The sequence below is a fragment of the Copadichromis virginalis genome, unplaced genomic scaffold (assembly GCF_057382275.1).
Source record: "Copadichromis virginalis isolate Kocher_CV1m ecotype Utaka unplaced genomic scaffold, C_Virginalis_male_GT1.1 unmapped_scaffold_1, whole genome shotgun sequence".
In the NCBI taxonomy this organism is placed as follows: domain Eukaryota; kingdom Metazoa; phylum Chordata; class Actinopteri; order Cichliformes; family Cichlidae; genus Copadichromis; species Copadichromis virginalis.
In genome coordinates, this window is record NW_028188589.1 from 3,534,624 (window position 1) to 3,548,027 (window position 13,404).

Genomic DNA, 13,404 nt, shown 5'->3' on the forward strand with positions numbered 1-13,404 from the left:
GCCTTTAAAATATACGCCGTTCAATAGTCGACCTTAATCTGACAGAGAATGTGATGATTTTGTGGATAATTAAAGTCAGTCATATATCCACAAACACAACAAGCTGAAAGTCAGTGATGCTGCTCGGTTTGCAGTCCTGAACATCACGGCACAAGCAGGATTCACTGCACTGTTAATGTTAGCTGTGTTATATTGCTGCCTCTGTTCGGTGGTGTCGAGCCAAACGCACTTTAACGTGTGTTTGAACGAGCTGACGGTTCACTCGTTAAGCTGAAAGAAAGATGCTTTAATCACAGCAGTCACTCATGTGTCCACTGCACCATCTGGAACTCTTCTTGTTTACACTCGTAATAACACAAACACTAAATCCTGCTTCTCTGGTGCTGTTGTGTAGCAGTGTGTACACCTGAGACTGTCACCTGTCTGTCCTGCACTCTCTCTCTGTTTCTTTCTCTCTGATTGTGGAATAAAAGTATGAACATGTGTTTATAAGTTACACTTGTGTTTGAATCCTGCAGCTTATCACACATTTGATTTCCATGTGTGACGACTGCAAGTGTCCAGAGTGAGGACAGACTGAGGGAGCCACTGCTGCACATCATCTGTGAGGCTTTGCAGCCCTGATGATCCACCAGGACAAACTCAGCAGTGTGTGAGGAAGAGGAGGAGGAAGAGCCAGCAGCAGCTGACAGATGGAGAGAATAGACAGACTGTTCCCTGTTTGTGAAGGACTGCTAGGAAAGTTTAACATAACTGTCTGTGCTGAATCAGTCTTATTAGGTAATGTTCAAATAATGTGATCATCCCAGTGTTTCCAGTGTGGGAGAAAGTACTCAGGGCCTTCAAGTTACACACTATGAAAGGCAGCAACAAGTTTAATGTTCAGAAACCTAAAGTCTGTATCAGCAGCAGAATGGAGCTAAAAATAAATGTTGGTTTCAGTTCTATGAAGCTTTGAGTATTTTGGATCAGTAGCTGCTGTGTTTGTTGCATCATATTGCTGTAATTGTTTATATGCTTTATGTATATTTCAGTAAAATCATAATTCACGTCGGCAGTAATGACACCCGGTTACGCCAATCGGAGGTCACTATAATCAATATTGAATCTGTGTGCAACGTTGCCAAAACAATGTCGGACTCTGTAGTTTTCTCTGGTCCCCTCCCCAATCAGACCAGGAGTGACATGTTTAGCCGCATGTTCTCCTTAAATTGCTGGCTGTCTGATTGGTGTCCCAGAAACGATGTGGGCTTCATAGATAATTGGCAAACCTTCTGGAGGAAACCTGGTCTTGTTTGGAGAGACGGCATCCATCCCACTTTGGATGGAGCAGCTCTCATTTCTAGAAATATGGACAAATTTATTAAACCCCCCAAAATATGACTATCCAGAGTTGGGACCAGGAAGCAGAGTTGCAGTCTTACACGCTTCTCTGCAGCTTCTCTCCTCCTGCTACCCCCCAAAAACCCATCTCCATAGAGACTGTGTCAGCTCCCAAAAAGACAAAAAACAAACTAAAAACCAGCAACAAACAACTTAAACATAAACAATTACAAAGAAAGAACAATACAGTATCCACATCTGAACCAAAGAGTAAAACAGTGAAATGTGGATTATTAAATATTAGGTGTCTCTCCTCCAAGTCTCTGTTAGTACATGACTTAATAATTGATCAACAAATTGATTTAACTTCCATGTAGATGCTAAAAATGACAGCCTCAACATGGCATTTAATCTGTTATTAGACTCAATTGGTTTCTCTCAAAATGTAAAAGAACCCACCCACCACTTTAATCACACTCTAGATCTTGTTTTAACATATGGCATCGAACCTGAACATTTAACAGTGTTTCCTGAAAACCCTCTCCTGTCTGATCATTTCCTGATAACATTTACTTTTACAATAATTGATTACACAGCGGTGAAGAGTAGACTTTTTCAAAGTAGATGTCTTTCTGAAAGCGCTGTAACTAAGTTTAAGAATATAATCCACCCACTGTTATCATCTCCAATGCCCTGTACCAACACAGAGCAGAGCAGCTATCTGAACGCTACCCCAACAGAGGTCGATTTTCTTGTTAATAATTTCACCTCCTCACTACATACGACTCTGGATACTGTAGCTCCTGTGAAAACTAAGGTCTCTAATCAGAAGTACGTGACTCCGTGGTATAATTCTCAAACACTTACCCTAAAGCAGATGACTCGTAAGCTGGAGAGGAAATGGCGTGTCACAAATTTAGAGGATCATCATTTAGCCTGGAGAAATAGTTTGTTGCTTTATAAGAAAGCCCTCCGCAAAGCCAGAACATCTTACTATTCATCACTGATTGAAGAAAATAAGAACAACCCCAGGTTTCTCTTCAGCTCTGTAGCCAGGCTGACAAAAAGTCAGAGCTCTTTTGAGCCAACCATCCCTTTAACGTTAACTAGTAATGACTTCATGAACTTCTTCACAAATAAAATTTTTATCATTAGAGAAAAAATGACCAATAATCATCCCACAGATGTAATATTATCTACAGCTACTCTTAGTACCATTGATGTTAAGTTAGACTCTTTTTCTCCAATTGATCTTTCTGAGTTAACTTCAATAATTACTTCCTCCAAACCATCAACGTGTCTTTTAGACCCCATTCCTACAAAACTGCTCAAAGAAGTCCTGCCATTAATTAATTCTTCGATCTTAAATATGATCAACCTATCTCTAATGATCGGCTATGTACCACAGGCCTTCAAGCTGGCTGTAGTTAAACCTTTACTCAAAAAGCCATCTCTAGACCCAGCAGTCTTAGCTAATTATAGGCCAATCTCCAACCTTCCTTTCATATCAAATAGGGCTGGGCGATATGACCCAAAATTCATATCTCGATATTTTTTAGCTTGTTGGCGATATAAGATATATATCTATATATAGAGCAGATGTACATAAAATTTACTCAAAAATAAATTATGAGCATTTATTAAATAATAATGCTCCATAAATAAAAGAAAACAATGTTGTTTTTGTGCATAACAAAAAGCTCACAATTGTGCAGTCAAAATGTAAACTAAAAGACGCTGAGCACAATAACAAAGACAGATTTCACAGCTGCTCAGTTCCCAACTTGTACTGCGTGACTGACAGCCTGGAGTTTGAAATCCGCTTCGCAACCACGTCTCTTAACAGGTGCCATTTATGGTCCTTATACACAGTAGGGTAATATTGTAATATTGTGTTGAAGCACAGTACGTATCACTCCGCGAGGCTCAGCCGTAATGCTCTGACAATCCATCAAGCGGTGCAGCTCCGTAGCTTACCAAAGTCGTACTAAAACATTTTTTGACAGATTGCTGAGCTCTGTGTACCACATAAAATCGGTTCGTGGCCATCAAGCACAACCAGAATTCATATATAAGGCGCGCTGTCAACTTTTGAGAAAATGAAAGGATTTTAGTCCGTGCACCACCTCTGGGCTGCATGCCGTTAGCGTGGTTAGCTCGTTAGCGTGGTTAGCTAGCTAACACGTTGACGGCGTCCAGCCCCACACACGGGTCGATGCGCAGTAACTCGTTAATGGAGATTTGCCGTGTCCATCTTGTCGCTTCCTGCAGGTGAAGCAATGGGGGAGGAGGGGGAGTTGTGTTCAGTGAAGGAGAGGCGAGGCCGAGTAACGTTGTGAAGACGAAAGTGGACGAAAGAGAGGCAAACTTGCGGCTCCACAGGTATAATTATAATGTAACATAGACTATATCGATATAAAGGATATTGTCACATCTTATATCTCGTATAAAAATATATCGATATTTTTTAAAAACTCGATATATCGCCCAGCTCTAATATCAAACATCCTTGAAAGAGTAGTTGTCAAACAGCTAACAGATCATCTGCAGAGGAATGGTTTATTTGAAGAGTTTCAGTCAGGTTTCAGAGCTCAGCACAGCACAGAAACAGCTTTAGTGAAGGTTACAAATGATCTTCTTATGGCCTCTGACAGTGGACTCATCTCTGTGCTTGTCCTGCTAGACCAGGGGTGTCAAACTCAAATACACAGTGGGCCAAAATTCAAAACTGGAACAAAGTCGCGGGCCAACGTTAATATTTATTGAAAAAAATCTTCCTCCAAATATAACAAGGAACCTTTTCTTACAGACTCAAATAAGTTTTGCTGAAAAACTGAATATGGAATAAGAAACGCTTAATACTGAACGATATATAACTTATATAAACATATATAACTTAATATTGCACACATGCAAAATTGAAATTCCAATTAAATAACATATCACTGGAATGCATTTCTTAAGTAAAAATTGTATTTGCAGCCTTCTGATTTAAATTTTAGCAGTAAACTTTTTCCCCAGGCTAATAATAAATGTAAAAATAAAATAACAATAATAAACCACTTAACTAATAAAAATATCATTAAACGTGAAACCATTCAAGCCCATGTCTGGGAGTAGCAAGACAAATTGCACAAAGAAAATGGTAATTATAGCTCAGTTTGCTACACACTGATCTACTCTGATGCGTCCAAGCCAGACACCTGGCATCTCTTCTTGGATGCTAGTTCCTCAATGTCTGGGCTCAGGCTCTGAGCTGAGGAAATCCTCAGGATCGAGTGAAGGTGTTCATCGGTCAGACGTCTCCTGTGAGATGTTTTGGCCATCTTCATTGAGGAGAATAGTTGCTCACATAGGTAAGTGCTGCCGAACATGGAGAGCATCTGAGCAGCGTGGGTCCGGAGCCCAGGCATTGTGTCAGGGATGAAATGTGGAAATTGTGAAGCGCCCACAGCATCATACTTTGATTTCAGCGTGTCACTACACTGGAGTTCAATCAGCTCCATTTGGAGGTTTGTTGGTGCTTTTGCCACGTCAACTGCAAAAGGATTACTGAGCAGTTCAAATCGACATTTCTGGGCGTCAAAGTCGGCAAACCGCCAGGTAAACTCAGTACTGAGTACACAGAGTTTTTCAGCAAACTGTGCACATGGGAACACAGCAGTAGAGATTTGCATGTTCATCGTTTGGCAGCAGGGAAAATGGCCCAGGTTTCCTTGTAGCATCTGATTCTGCCACAAGCACAATTTCGTTTTAAAAGCCCTCACTGCAGTGTACATATCTGTGATGATACGCCCCCGTCCCTGAAGCTGCAGGTTCAGCGCATCGAGATGGCTCGTGATATCACACATAAAGGCCAGCTCACACAGAAACTCTTGCTCCCTGAGCTCAGCTGTGTCTTGCCCTTTGCTTTCCAGAAACTGAAATATTTCCTCGCGTAGCTCGAAACATCTGTTCAGTACTTTCCCTCGGCTTAACCACCTCACCTCCGTGTGATACGGCACGTCTCCGTATTCCGAACCACACTCCTCAAGAAAAGATTTGAATTGGCGGTGATTCAGACCTTTGGCTCTTATAAAGTTAACTACTCGTGTTACTGCGGTCATAACATGTTCCATCTTTAGGGCTTTGCCACAAAGTGATTCTTGATGTATGATGCAGTGATAAACAGTCAGCTCACCTGCACAGTTCTCCGCTCGCATCTTCTCCCGTACCCTGCCCACCAGTCCGCTCCTTTGACCACACATCGCTGGTGCACCATCTGTCGTTAACCCCACAAGTTTTTCCCATGGCAACTTCATTTCAGTTAGACATTTGGAAACCTCTTCAAATATTTCCTTCCCTGTGGTTGTTCCATGCATTGATTTTAATCCTAAAAGTTCTTCCGTAACACAGAGAGTTGAGTCCACACCGCGGATGAAGACTGAAAGCTGGGCAGTATCAGAGGCGTCGCTGCTCTCATCCATAGCGAGGGAGAATGCAACGAAACTGTTTCCCTTCTCCATCAGCTGGTTATTTAGATTGTTGGCAAGTTCACGTGTGCGATCAGCTACTGTGTTTCTGCTCAGGCTAACATTTGAAAATACTTGCTTTTTCTCTGGGCACACTTTCATCATACAACTTTTCACAAACTCTCCCTCACTGAAGGGCCGGGCTGATTTTGCGATCTCTGCTGCCACAACAAAACTAGCCTTTACAGCAGCCTCACTTTGTGATATGGCTTTTTTGAACATAGTCTGTTGTGAAACAAAACTTCTTTTCATCTCTTCTGCTTTCCGGCGCCTTTGAGTCATGTCCAGGTCCTTGTACTTCTCTTGGTGTTTCGTTTCATAGTGTCGTCTAATGTTGTACTCCTTGGTTAAAGCCACATGAGCTCCACATACAAGACAAACAGGTCTGTCTTTTACATAGGTAAACAGATATTCTGTCTCCCACCTGTCCAGGAAGCTCCTGTTTTCGTTCTTTCTTTTCGCCATTTTGGGAGAGGTAGCGCGGCAGTATTCATGCGGTTGCTATGACTACAGTAAACAGAGGAGAGGGCGTTAATGGGTCCTGTCCTGACTGACGCGCCAAAACGCCAACAGAGCATTCTGGGAGTTGTAGTATTAGCAGTACATGCGCTGCATAAGACTGGCGGGCCAGCTCTAATAGTAATTTGGTATGGCCTCGCGGGCCAAATGTAATTAGGCTGCGGGCCAAATTTTGAGTTTGACACCTATGTGCTAGACCTTAGTTCAGCGTTCGATACTGTCGACCATAATATCCTATTAGAGCGATCAGAACATGCTGTAGGTATTACAGGTACTGCGCTGCAGTGGTTTGTATCATATCTATCTAATAGACTCCAATTTGTGCATGTAAATGGAGAGTCCTCTTCACACACTGAGGTTAATTATGGAGTTCCACAGGGTTCAGTGCTAGGACCAATTCTGTTTACATTATACATGCTTCCCTTAGGCAGCATCATTAGAAGACATAGCATACATTTACACTGCTATGCTGATGACACCAAGCTCTATCTGTCCATGAAGCCAGATAACACACACCAATGAGTTAAACTGCAAGAATGTCTTAAAGACATAAACACCTGGATGGCCGCTAACTTTCTGCTTCTTAATTCAGATAAAACAGGTTATTGTACTCGGCCCTGAAAATCTTAGAAATATGGTATCTAAGCAGATTCTTACTCTGGATGGCATTACCTTGGCCTCCAGTAACGTTGTGAGAAACCTTGGAGTCATTTTTGACCAGGACATGTCCTTCAACGCACATATTAAACAAATATGTAAGACTGCTTTCTTCCATTTGCGCAACATCTCTAAAATTAGAAATATCCTGTCTCAGAGTGACGCTGAAAAACTAGTTCATGCATTTATTACTTCCAGGCTGGACGACTGTAATTCATTATTATCAGGATGTCCAAAAAACTCGCTGAAAAGCCTTCAGCTGATCCAAAATGCTGCAGCAAGAGTCCTGACAGGGACTAGAAAGAGAGAGCATATTTCTCCTGTTTTGGCTTCCCATCATTGGCTTCCTGTTAAATCCAGGATTCAAAATCCTGCTCCTCACATACAAGGTCTTAAATAATCAGGCCCATCTTATCTTAATGACCTTGTAGTACCATATCACCCTATTAGAGCACTTCGCTCTCGCTCTGCAGGCCTACTTGTTGTTCCTAGAGTATTTAAAAGTAGAATGGGAGGCAGAGCCTTCAGTTTTCAGGCCCCTCTTCTGTGGAACCAGCTTCCAGTTTGGATTCAGGAGACAGACACCATCTCTACTTTTAAGATTAGGCTTAAATCTTTCCTTTTTGCTAAAGCATATAGTTAGGGCTGGACCAGGTGACCCTGAATCCTCCCTTAGTTATGCTGCAATAGACGTAGGCTGCCGGGGGATTCCCATGATGCATTGAGTTTTTCCTTTCCAGTCACCTTTCTCACTCACTATGTATTAATAGACCTCTCTGCATTGAATCATATCTGTTATTAACCTCTGTCTCTCTTCCACAGCATGTCTTTATCCTGTCTTCCTTCTCTCACCCCAACCGGTCACAGCAGATGGCCGCCCCTCCCTGAGCCTGGTTCTGCCGGAGGTTTCTTCCTGTTAAAAGGGAGTTTTTCCTTCCCACTGTTGCCAAAGTGCTGCTCATAGGGGGTCATATGATTGTTGGGTTTTTCTCTGTATCTATGAAGCGCCTTGAGGCGACTTTTGTTGTGATTTAGCGCTATATAAATAAAATTGAATTTAATATATTCTGAGCTAAGTTGATCTATAGTGTTACATCATATTCTATAAGGATGTTATGTGTTTGTAGACTTTCTGCCCAGTTTGACCCATTTAGCAGAAGTCAGCCTGTTTAAGGCTCTGATGTCTATTCTGTGTGACTTAAAGCAGTTATGACATGGTCCGATTTTCTCACCCAATAAAGGAATATTTCATATATCAGTCTACTCTTCATTCTATCAGACACAGTTATCACACCTCCTACATTTGCTTTTACACATATATGTAAGCATTGAGCCAAATGTAATAATGCCAACATACTGAAGGAACAAAATTTGTCTCTTATATATGAGACATCTGTATACACACTGTCACAGATACTTGTCTGTGAGTGAAGTGATTAATATAATAACTATAATATTGGCCATATCATATTTACACTGACTTTAGTCTCATGAACAACATCAGCTAATTGTTATTTACAGCTAATCTTAAACGACTGTTCAGCACAGAAATGAAGCCCAACAATCATGTTTCACAGTCCTGTGGTCTCAGCCTCAGATACTCATCAGATCACACAGAGCTCATGTAGAAACAAATGAACTAAATATGTTCTCCTTCATTTCTGTCAAACAAAGCTGTATGAAACGTTTCCAGCTGTTAGTATCATGGTTGCTAGGCAACCTGGGCAGCGCGACGGAGGCTAGACGTCCCATTTCACGAGCCTACGAGCCTCGCACTTCGGCCTTAGCGGTCTTTGAGTACGCGGCCCTTGAGGACTTTAAAGCTGCAGAACCTGAATCGGGATACAGCCATGATGATCTCCAGCCTCGTGCTCGCCAACATTCTCACCTGAGTTAAGAAGACGATCACTGAAATGGTCTCAGCAGGTCCTTTGATGACAGCAATGAAATGCAGTGGTAAGGCTTTTTGGGGATTAAGTTCGTTTTCATGGCAAAGAAGGACGATGCAGTTCATCTGATCACTCCTCATAACATTCTGGAGTGCAGGCAAAATGCTATTATAAAAACTTAAGCAGCAACTTCTCCAGGTTCCAATATTTATGCAATTCTCAAACCTTTTGGCCACGACTGTATAACCTCTTCTGAAGTTTAGTGGATATTATACATGGTTATGCTCAGGATGTGTCGGCCAGTTTCCACTGGAAACGCCTTTTGGTTAAACTGTCAGCGAGCAATTTGCATTTGCACGGTTACATTTTTATATAACTTTAATGCACATAAACAACAGCTGCTTGTTTCAGTGAAAATACATTGATGGGTTTTTAATAAAGTTGTGCAGCTGTAAAGTATTTTGTCTGGTGTCAATTCTATCGTCAGCTACATCGTTATGGCAAATGTTCAAATGTATATGGTGATAAATATCTTTGGTCATATGGTCCTGCTCTGTCTGTCACCTTCTGTGTTGAGCTCATTGTTTCCTCTGTAGTGGCTGAGCTGAGTCCAAGTAGCTGAAAATGTTCCTCTGCTGCTCCGTCAGACTCTCCTCCTCCTGCTGATCAGCTGGGACACAAAACAGATCTTTGTTAGGCTCCACACTGCACTGAAGAGTCAAAGTGTCTCATATGTTCATCTGACAAGTAAAAGAACACATTTTTGTTTCCCGAGGTGGGCAACTTGTTGGAAACAAACACAAAAGCTTTGAGCACTGATACCTGCCATTGCTGGCATTGAAAGATGCAACGCCAGCAATGTGGATTGTCAAGACTCAAACCAATCATCAAGCAAAGACAACAGGGATCATTTGTTTCTGTTTATTTAGCATTCACAGCATTTGTAGTTGCCTTCTGTGCAGGGGAAGTCCACGCACACTGTGTGGTACCGCCATCCGCAGAAGGTGCACTCAACCTCTGTAAGAGAAACGAGGTTGTCTGAGACTGAAATGATATTCACTAAAGAAGTGGTGATTTGTAAAACTTCACATTTTGATCCGGGACGTACTCTGCATGAAAACAAGCGCTCACTCTTCCTGCTCAACAAATGACAAGGGCGGAGCCTTATACCACGTGATACAGAAGCTGTGCCGTGTGATGCTAAAATTAGCAGGGAAAAAACCACGGAGAGCACGTCAGGGATGACGAGAAAGTGACAGGAGAAAATCCGTCCCGGTCAACCACCCAAACATCAATAACGGGAACCTTATACAGCGCTTCCCTATACACGTCGAACTCCCGCAGGCACAAAGACATTACGGAGGCTATCACTTATCACCTGACCAAAGATATGGCTCCATCAACACTGTGCAAAACGAGGGATTTAGGAAAACGATCAACACCCTAGACAAACGCTACACAGTGCCGTCCCGCAACTATTTTTCTATTGTTGCACTACCTGCTCTGTACACGCAGCGTCGAGCAACGGTGGAGACGGAATTTCAAGCAGGACAACATTTTGCTGCAACAACAAAACGTGAGACATTTGTTGTTTTATGTTTATTTATTGTTATGAGAGAATCATGATCTCAATTCTAAGCCAAAACATCGTGATTCTCATTTTATGCAAAATCGTGCAGCCCTAACATTAACACAAAACTGTTGTTTCACCAGAGAAACACACATGAAGAGAGAGAGAGAGACAATAACAGCTACCAAACAGTCGTCATAATTCGTCACACAATGAGAAAAGGACAAATCAACAAGTAACAATGACTAATTAATATTAAAATCTGTAACATAATGTATTGTTTGGAGTTTAGTCTGATTGGTTCAGGATGACCTGCCATTATCCAATCACACGTCTGCTTACCTGCATCTTTTCTCTTTTTTCTAACCTGAGCACCTGATGGCTTTGAACTTTTGTTGTCCATCTTCCATTGGTTTGAATTTTGCGCTCCAGTACAAACACAAATCCCCCAACCCGAGGATCAGCACAATTAACCTAACAGCAGGCACGTGCAGAGGGGGGGGCTAGAGGGGCTTGAGCACCCGCCCCTTTCCTGATGGGTGCCCAAGGTGCCCTTTTGTTGAGGCAACTTTTTTTTAAAAAATTATTATTTTATTTTTTTTAATGTGTGTGTGCGTGCGGAGTCCTGTCTGTGCCCCTCAACAATAATATTTAACTATTAATCACATTTTGCTAAATAAAAGGATCTGGCTTCCATCAGTCACATGATCACATTTAACCAATGATCGCCCTTGACGGCAGAACGCGCTGGTTACGAGCCGGGAACGAGCTCACAAAGAGCACGCGCATTTTTAGCGGTCCGGAGCTGTAGGAGAAACACAAGTTAACTCAGAGACACAGACTGATGCGACAAAACCAGTAAGTAGGTGTACAGCGCACACTGTAGTGTGTAGCACACAGGAGTATCAGCTTATTACGTACACGTTGGTAAGCTGTCTTGTTGCTACTGACGAACTGAAACAAACGAGCGTGCTGTGTGTGCAACAGCGCGACAAACATTACCTGTCCTTTTATTAACTGCACAGGTAGTGCTGGTCACAGCTGCTGGCTACCTGTGTAAGGCTGTCATGGGTCTGTAGCTCTGTCACCGTTTTAGGGAACATATTTAGTTTTAAAGTAAGTTTCCGGGCTTTTCCTGCCTTTCTGGAGGGATTATATTTCACTAAAAAACGATCTAATATGCATGTCCACATAATTATGCATTATTATAATTATAATATATTAAAAACACACGCTGTATTTTAAAGAACATACATTAAGAAGCAGATTATATTAGATTTATATTTTAAATAAGACAAAAGTTGGATGTTACAGCAGTAAAATGATTGTATCTCTACAGTTTAAAAATGTAATAAGCTTTGCCTCTGCACAGAGTGGATAGTGAAACAAATGGAATCATCATAAATACATTATTTCATATTTATTACTTCCCCCTCCTCTTTGCTTTATTATTGTAGCTCTAGTAATAAATAATAATGTAAGGATTCTGGATCAGCACCATGATGCCCATAGTATATACAGTATTCTGAAGAAGGTCTAAAATGTCACTGTGTGTGCGTGCATGTGTGTGTTTTATTTAGATGGATTTTTAAAAAAAATATTACTCATGATATAACATTGTGCAGACATGGCTGGTAAGGACATGAGGAGGAAACAGCAGGAGCTGTGTGAGGCTACTAAAGGCAGGGCTATAACATTTTTCTGTCATCATTTTATCATAGATTAAGTGCAAGAGTTGTTAGGTGTGGATAATTAGATTATAGTTTATTGCAATAGCAAGTTGTGCCTTGTTCTCACATAGCAAGTGCAGAGTGATATATGAAATGATGGGATGGAAGGAAGAAGAGAAGCAAAGAGTGATTCACAGGCAGAGCCTAAATTATTTCTCACAGTTTTTTGTTGCCTTATGGTTCCAAGCGCTGTCACCAATCTTTGCACTTTGTTATTATCTCATGACACTTGTTTAATCAGCTACCATCTCTCCTGTGGACTTTTTACTGTCTACAGTCTCAGACCAACACAGCCCTGCCCTCATAGCTGGACTGGCCATCGGGCATACCGGGCATTTGCCCGGTGGGCCGCTGGCGATTTTTTGGTTTTTTTTGGGGAAGGGTATAAACAATGAAAGGTGTTGGATTGGCCAATTGGTCATGATCGACTCTGGGCTGGACCAATTACAGCCGAGGAGGTCGGATGCACCCTCCCCCTTGTTTAGCAATCTTATAGACGAACTAAAGAAAATGGAGAACAAAAAAAGGAAAGGAGGTGCCGAAAAAATTAGGGCCAAAAAGAAACAAGCCCTTCAGGCAGACGCTGCCAAATGTGTGAAAATTACTGAATTGTTTGGTGGTAGCTATGGCATAGCTTCCATAGATTTAGCAAGATCAGCAAGTGGTGGAGGCCAGCAGGTGGATGAAGGAAAGGGGAGGCAAGAGAGAGAGCTGGAAGAGCAAGAGAGAGAGCTGGAAGAGCAAGAGAGAGAGCTGGAAGAGCAAGAGAGAGAGATGGAAGAGCAGGAGAGAGAGATGGAAGAGCAAGAGAGAGAGCTGGAAGAGCAAGAGAGAGAGCTGGAAGAGCAGGAGAGAGAGATGGAAGAGCAGGAGAGAGAGATGGAAGAGCAGGGGAGAGAGATGGAGCAAGAGAGATGGAAGAGTAAGAGAGAGAGATGGAAGAGTAAGAGAGAGAGATGGAAGAGTAAGAGAGAGAGATGGAAGAGCAAGAGAGAGAGATGGAAGAGCAGGAGAGAGAGATGGAAGAGCAGGAGAGAGAGATGGAAGAGCAAGAGAGAGAGATGGAAGAGCAGGAGAGAGAGATGGAAGAGCAAGAGAGAGAGATGGAAGAGCAGGGGAGAGAGATGGAAGAGCAAGAGAGAGAGATGGAAGAGCAGGAGAGAGAGATGGAAGAGCAAGAGAGAGAGATGGAAGAGCAGGGGAGA

General features: G+C 42.2%; 1 pseudogene; it reads right to left on the minus strand.

The window, feature by feature from the left end:
* Positions 1 to 3,551: 3,551 nt before the first annotated feature.
* On the minus strand, positions 3,552 to 6,428 carry LOC146679568 (general transcription factor II-I repeat domain-containing protein 2 pseudogene; annotated as a pseudogene).
* Positions 6,429 to 13,404: the final 6,976 nt, after the last annotated feature.